Below are 6,480 nucleotides of genomic sequence, written 5' to 3' on the forward strand. Positions count from 1 at the left end.
TTTTTTTTGTTCTTTTTTTATTTATTTTCTTTTCTGTTTTATTTTATTCCTCATTGTAATTTAGTCTTGTGAAGTACAAAATGATCCCTAAATTGGTAATAGGAATTATACCACTGCCACAATTAACTTGGCACCTAAATATATTAGTTTGTAATTGTTTATCATTTTAAAGCATTTAAATAATCATTTTTGCTACTGTTTTAGTTTATTTAGTGCATTTAGGTATTTTATTAAGAGATGATTTCTTCACCAGCATTTATTATGGATTATTAGACACATTAGGGACAATTTAGTTTTGACTTTTGAAAACTTTAATTGTTTTGACTTTAATTCAAATTTGAATTTGGTTCGGTTCCGAGCTAACACGAGATTATCAACAATAATCGAGGTGACGTGGCATCATTACCAGAGGGTAACTGTAGCTTAATTTCCCGGGCGTCACAACTGCGCAGAGTGCTTTCATCAAGAAACGGAGCATCCACGACAACTTCATGTATGTGAGAAACCTCGCGCGACGTCTCCACAGAAACAGAACTCCATCCTTGCTCTTCAAGTTGGATATTCGGAAGGCCTTGGACTCGGTGCGATGGGAGTACATCCTTGACCTACTCCGCCGGTTGGGATTTCCAGTCCGCTTTCGGGATTGGGTGGCGGCCCTCTTATGCACGTCCTCTTCGCGCGTCCTCCTCAACGGTATTGTCGGGCCCGCCATCTACCATGGACGAGGGCTCAGACAAGGGGACCCCCTTTCACCCCTTCTCTTTGTCCTCGCGATCGACCCCTTACAGCAGCTCCTCGACATTGCCACAAGTCACAACCTGCTCCAGAAAATTCGAGGCCGTGGATCTACTGTCCGTACCTCCCTGTATGCCGACGATGCGGCGATCTTCATCTCCCCTTCACGGGAAGATGTGGCCAACCTTGCGGCCACCCTTAGTGCATTTGGAGGGGTCACCGGTCTGTCCACCAACTTTCAGAAGAGCTCTGTCGTCGCAATTCGCTGTGGCAACCTAAACCTTGACGACATACTCCACAGCCTGCCCGCCTCGCGAACTTCTTTCCCATTGAAGTATCTGGGCCTCCCGTTATCTATTTGGCAGCTGAAAAGGGTGGACTTCCAACACCTTGAGGACAAGGTGGCTGCGAAGCTCCCTCCTTGGCAAGGGAGAAACATCACCACAATTGGCCGGGCGGCCTTGGTCAAATCGGTCCTCACTTCTCAAGTCGTCTACCACATCACATCCCTGAACGTCCCGCCGGTGTGCTACACAATGTCAATAGAATTGAGCGTGCTTTCCTCTGGTCAGCTCAGAGTCAAACTTCAGGTGCAAAATGCAAGGTCAACTGGGATACTGTTTGCCGCCCTACGCATCTCGGCGGGCTTGGAGTCCTACACTTGGGGAAATTTGCAAGAGCTCTAAGGTTGAGATGGCCATGGGTGGAGTGGAAGGATCCGACTAGATTGTGGGTGGGCTTAGGAAACCCGTGCTCTGAGGTGGATATGGACCTCTTCTACGCCTCCACCGTCATCACCGTGGGAAATGGAGGGAAGACGCCCTTCTGGGAGGCACCATGGTTGAGGGGAAAAAAACCGAAGGATATCGCCCCCCTCATCTTCGCAGCCTCCAAGCGGAAGAAGTGGGTGGTGAGGGATGCACTGCGAGACAATGCTTGGGTGCGCCAGATCAACCCTTCCATCAACCTAACGACCAAGCACATCGTGGAGTTCGTGGACCTTTGGGTCCATCTAGACCAATTCGAGCTTTCACCAGAGATTGATGACGACATATCCTGGAAATTTGAGGCGAACGGTGAGTATTCGGCGGCCTCTGCTTATAGGGTCCAGTTCTTGGGCTCCATGACGACGACCATGAACCAGACTATTTGGAAGGTTTGGGCACCTCCCAAGGTCAAGTTCTTCTCCTGGCTAGCGATTCAAAACAGAATATGGACGGCGGATAGATTGGAGAAGCGAGGTTGGGAGAATTGCGGACTGTGCACCCTCTGCAGAAGGGCAAACGAGACGTCCGCGCACCTCTTCTTTCGGTGCAGGTTCACCTTGCGCGTGTGGAGATTGGTAAAGGAGTGGCTTGGCCTAGGGGCTCTCGAGATCCATCAATGGCAGGCGGAGCGCAATATCAAACATTGGTGGACAAACATGTCGAAGCCCAATACGGCGAACCGGAAGGCCATGGCTTCCCTTACTATGCTTGTTGGTTGGGCCATTTGGAAGGAGAGAAACGCTAGAGTTTTTAGGAAGAAATCAACGCCGCCCTTCTACATTCTAAAACTAATCCAAGATGAAGCCAAACTTTGGGTCACGGCAGGAGCTACGCACCTGAGCATTATCATGCCGCAAGAGTAGTTATTGTTTTCATTTCGCTGACGGACGGGCTGTGTTGTGGAGCCACTATTATGTACTCTAAAACTCTCCTTCTTTATTAATGAATGAGGCAAGTCTTTTGCCTTTGTTTCAAAAAAAAAAGCCGAGGCAGTGCTTTTCGTCGGGACCTGACATATGCCGATAATTACCCATATCATGATAAATTGATAATACAAGGTGGGATATGTGGGCAAGATTTGTACAGCGGAATCTCGCATACCAGCCTTGGATCTGGACAGCTGGAAACCATGAGATAGATTTTGCTCCGCAACTTGTAAGGATAGTTGTCTCTGATACTTTATTCGCATTTCTTATGTCTCAGCGGATGCTTTTACAGTTCAAGTAGAAGTACCAAATAGAAAACAATTCAGTGGATCTATGGTATTCGCATTTCAATGCTCATTGAATTAGACTGTGCTCCATTCATAGTTTCATTTGATTAGTCATATTGCTTAAAAAGAATATCAACATATTTGCAGGGCGAAACAAAGCCATTCAAGCCATACAGCAGCAGGTATCCCACACCCTATAAGGCTTCTGGTAGCACATCAGTACCTTACTGCTATTCCATAAGAGCCTCAGCCTATATCATTATCCTGGCATCATACTTTGCATACGGTATGTTACGTTCTTCTGACTCCTAATCCGAAGACAACTTGCATTGGCAGGTCTACATATGTAGTAGATGGGTACATAATTAACTGAGATACAAGTATGAAGTGCTGCAGTTGCAGCAGTAGATGGTCCCTACAGAGCAGCAACACTCTAGCCGGTTGCAGCCCACTGAATCCAAACTTGCACGAGGAAGATGAGCATGAGGGAAATGTGGTTTCAGAACTGAGCGTGTTGGGCGGTGGTGCGGCAGAAGCTCGAATAATGGTTTGCTAATTAATTTACATCATGTGGAGTCGCAAGACTCCTATTGCTTTGGGTGACACATGGGTACGCCAACTCCTATTTCTTTGGGTGAGAAAATTCATTCTCTAGGTGACAAATGTATGTCTACAGATTTTCTTTAATCATATAAAGAAGTCACAGCTAGGTGTTTCCTTTCTTTTTGCCTAGATACAATTTTGTTTTAGGCTTTGGGTGAGCTGGGAAAAATATAGAATGAGTGTTGTATGGGTTGATTTTATCATAGGTATATTAGCTTATTTAAATTCCTAATTCAGTGCATATTCCTAATGGTATTGTACTAATTGATACTAGATGGTAGTTTATAATTTTGATTGATGCATTCCTAAAATTCTACTCAATGCATACCAAAAGTTTCTGTTCAAATTTGTTCGTAGAGATGGTAGCTAAAATAAACGACATCATAATCTAAAAAATTGATAAGAATGGTGCTCTCTTATTCTCTATCTTAAACATGTAGGTTCTAGGCAAGCAAATCAATACAGTAAAATGTGTGTTTAATTAAGAGTTAGAGCGCTACCATCTAAAAAAGATTAAGATTGCTACTAATTTCATACAAGATTAAGGTTATTACCAAGTACACACCACAGTTCTTTTGGTGGTTCACTACAATCCATCTCTTTGTTACAAACCAGCGCCACCTATGAATATCCGAAGGATATATAGGTAACTGGTTTGCCTGAGCAAGCGAGTAGCAGTACATGAATATTGATTCAGCAACTGTGAGTTATTCCCATTCAAAATTAGTGTATAAGCTTTTATATGCCATCACATGTGGAAATTGGCTTCAACTAACATTGTTAAGTTCTTGCTCGGTGACCTTTGCATGCTCTTGAACAGGTATAGGATACGCACTGGCAAGGAAGCTTCCCAAGACTGGCGGTAATGTGTTAAAAAACGCCTTCTATTAAGTTACAGAGATAGTATCACATAACCTACTTGGTTTAGGTACCAACTCTTCTAGATCATTGATCTATCACAGATGTTTTTCGTGGTTTTTCTGAATAACAAGCAAATTAAATGTTTCTGCAGACACTTTCAGAAAGAATGAAATGGACAATATGCAAGTAACAATAACAATTTAGTCTTTTTTGACACACAATATATCTCTACAGCTGAATGCTTGAAAAGGGAATTTGGAGAGCAACATTTGAGGGTAACTACTGCTGAGCTACTTGGTTCTTATATTGTCATTGAACTTTTATTCACAAACAATCATGTTTGGCAGTTCAAAATAGTACAGTGCAACACATTTGGTTCCATAGTCCCTGTTCAATGACGCCTCTAGTCCATGGTCGGGCGATGCGTTAAGGATCCCTGAGCTTATGTGGATCTCACGCCGCCAATGGAGCCCCACATCCCCTAGGACCCGACTCCCACCACAAGGGCTCGATTCCTCTCATTATCCCTACTCATGGCAGTTGACATGCTCTTCTATCTTTAGTTGGCAGCAGCTAATCATCTACTATTCAAAACTAAATTTTTCCGACTAATGTGTGTTGGTTGAGTTGTTTTCTGAAGAGTTGTGTTTGTTTGCATTCGCTCTACGTGCAGCTGCAGCACAATCAGGTCAGGGTGCTAGAATAGTAAAAAGCTCAAGTGATGAAAAAAAGATGACGCATGGTGATTGGATGAGCTTCGCCTGCATGTCCCTGCTGCATCCCCGTGTCTCCAAGTGCAGGTATTGGCTTCATGCAGTTCTATTTTTGCATACAGGTACATACTGGACCACAAGTTTGTCTATTAGGATGAATTCTTGTACCTAATTTACTACTGTTTGCTGCATGGATAATGTGCTCATATAGTTTTGGAGATCATGGGGATCATATGATTACTTGTAGGGGACTAAGCGCAGAGAGGATTGCCGATCCTTGCCTGCATATACATGCACCATGGATGTGTGCCATATGGCATGATGCACAACATGCCATTGAGACCACCGGATCGTTGCTCAGTACATCTGGTACATACACACGAACCTCCCTCCACTGTAGTGTCACCGTTGTTTGTTTCATCTCTCGACTACGACACTTTGTACCACAAGAGGACAACAGTAGCTTCAGGATAGGGGGCCAACCCTATTATCCTTTCATGAGTGATGACCACTACTTTCGCCTTTTTGAAACCAAACATTACACAAATTGGTCATGTGGCATGTAATACTATTATCTTGTATTAACAAATCTAGCGTCAGTTCTGATGATACAAACAAAATAAACATAGATGCCGATAAGCTTAATTAATTCAATAGTTTATCATGGATTATAAAGCTTTCTTTTCCTTCATCTATTATACTTTCTTTGGTTTGTCATGGATTAGTTGCAAAAACTTGTGAAATACAATTCATTGTTTGTCTTTATAGTTGGCATGTGATATATTTTCTCAAGTTCATGACTGATGCGCACAACTAACATATGATTCACATATTGTTCCCTTTGGTCTTTACATTGGCAAAGTTTCTCCCTGGCTTTCTTTGAAGTTCTATTTTGGGCGTCCATGCATTTTCTCTTTGGTCAGTTTAATCAAATTTACCCTTCTTCTTGAAACAGATAAATGTTGTACATCATGAACATGTCGTCGCATGAGTTCTCTTCTTTATTGTATTTATGTTTATTTTTGAAGAAATTTCGTTCAGTGGTTATGTTGTATCTTAATTATGCTATAATATTTGAAAGCACCAAATTGTATGATGTAATCCTCTAAGCATGGTTGACATACTTGCTTTGTCATATTTACTATCATAAATTTCTTTCAATGGGATCTCTGGAAATATTGTTTTCTATGTGTTCCCATTGGTGCCTGAATAATTTGTCACTCTTTCAATGGGATATATTTGTTGCTAATCGTCATTTATAAAGATTTATAAATCATCCATCTGTGAATGAATTTCTGAATATTACCATAATGTGTATGATAATGGTGGAACACTTAGATTGTGGTTCATGACAAAACACTTGCGATGATGTTGTTCAACTATTGTATGGCAGTTCCAGATTGTGTGTTTAAGTATGCCTAGCCAACCTTGGTTCATTGTAACTGACATTTATTCTGAAGTGAAGCTTTAGAAATTAGAAGCATCACTTGTTTCAGAAGGTAAAGAAAGAAGGTGTGGTGATACTTCTTCTCCTCCCGTTGCAACGCACGGGCATTTTTCCTAGTCTCTCCCTAATAATAAAGCACGG

The 6,480-nt window shown here is 42.3% G+C and overlaps 1 protein-coding gene across 3 annotated transcripts in view; it reads left to right on the plus strand.

The window, feature by feature from the left end:
• LOC123091868 (uncharacterized) overlaps positions 1 to 5,988 on the plus strand; it is a 26,669-nt gene extending 20,681 nt beyond the window's left edge. The window contains exons 4-9 of one of the 3 annotated variants that reach the window (XR_006443666.1): positions 2,863 to 2,923; positions 3,052 to 3,349; positions 4,139 to 4,246; positions 4,331 to 4,454; positions 4,527 to 4,979; positions 5,140 to 5,988. The gene's annotated coding sequence lies outside the window, so the exon portion shown is untranslated. The remainder of the gene's footprint in view (positions 1 to 2,862; positions 2,924 to 3,051; positions 3,350 to 4,138; positions 4,247 to 4,330; positions 4,455 to 4,526; positions 4,980 to 5,139) is intronic. The other 2 variants (XR_006443665.1, XR_006443667.1) reach the window with 2 other exon arrangements.
• The last annotated feature ends 492 nt before the right edge of the window (positions 5,989 to 6,480 follow it).

The sequence above is a fragment of the Triticum aestivum genome, chromosome 4B (genome assembly GCF_018294505.1).
Source record: "Triticum aestivum cultivar Chinese Spring chromosome 4B, IWGSC CS RefSeq v2.1, whole genome shotgun sequence".
Lineage (NCBI taxonomy): Eukaryota > Viridiplantae > Streptophyta > Magnoliopsida > Poales > Poaceae > Triticum > Triticum aestivum.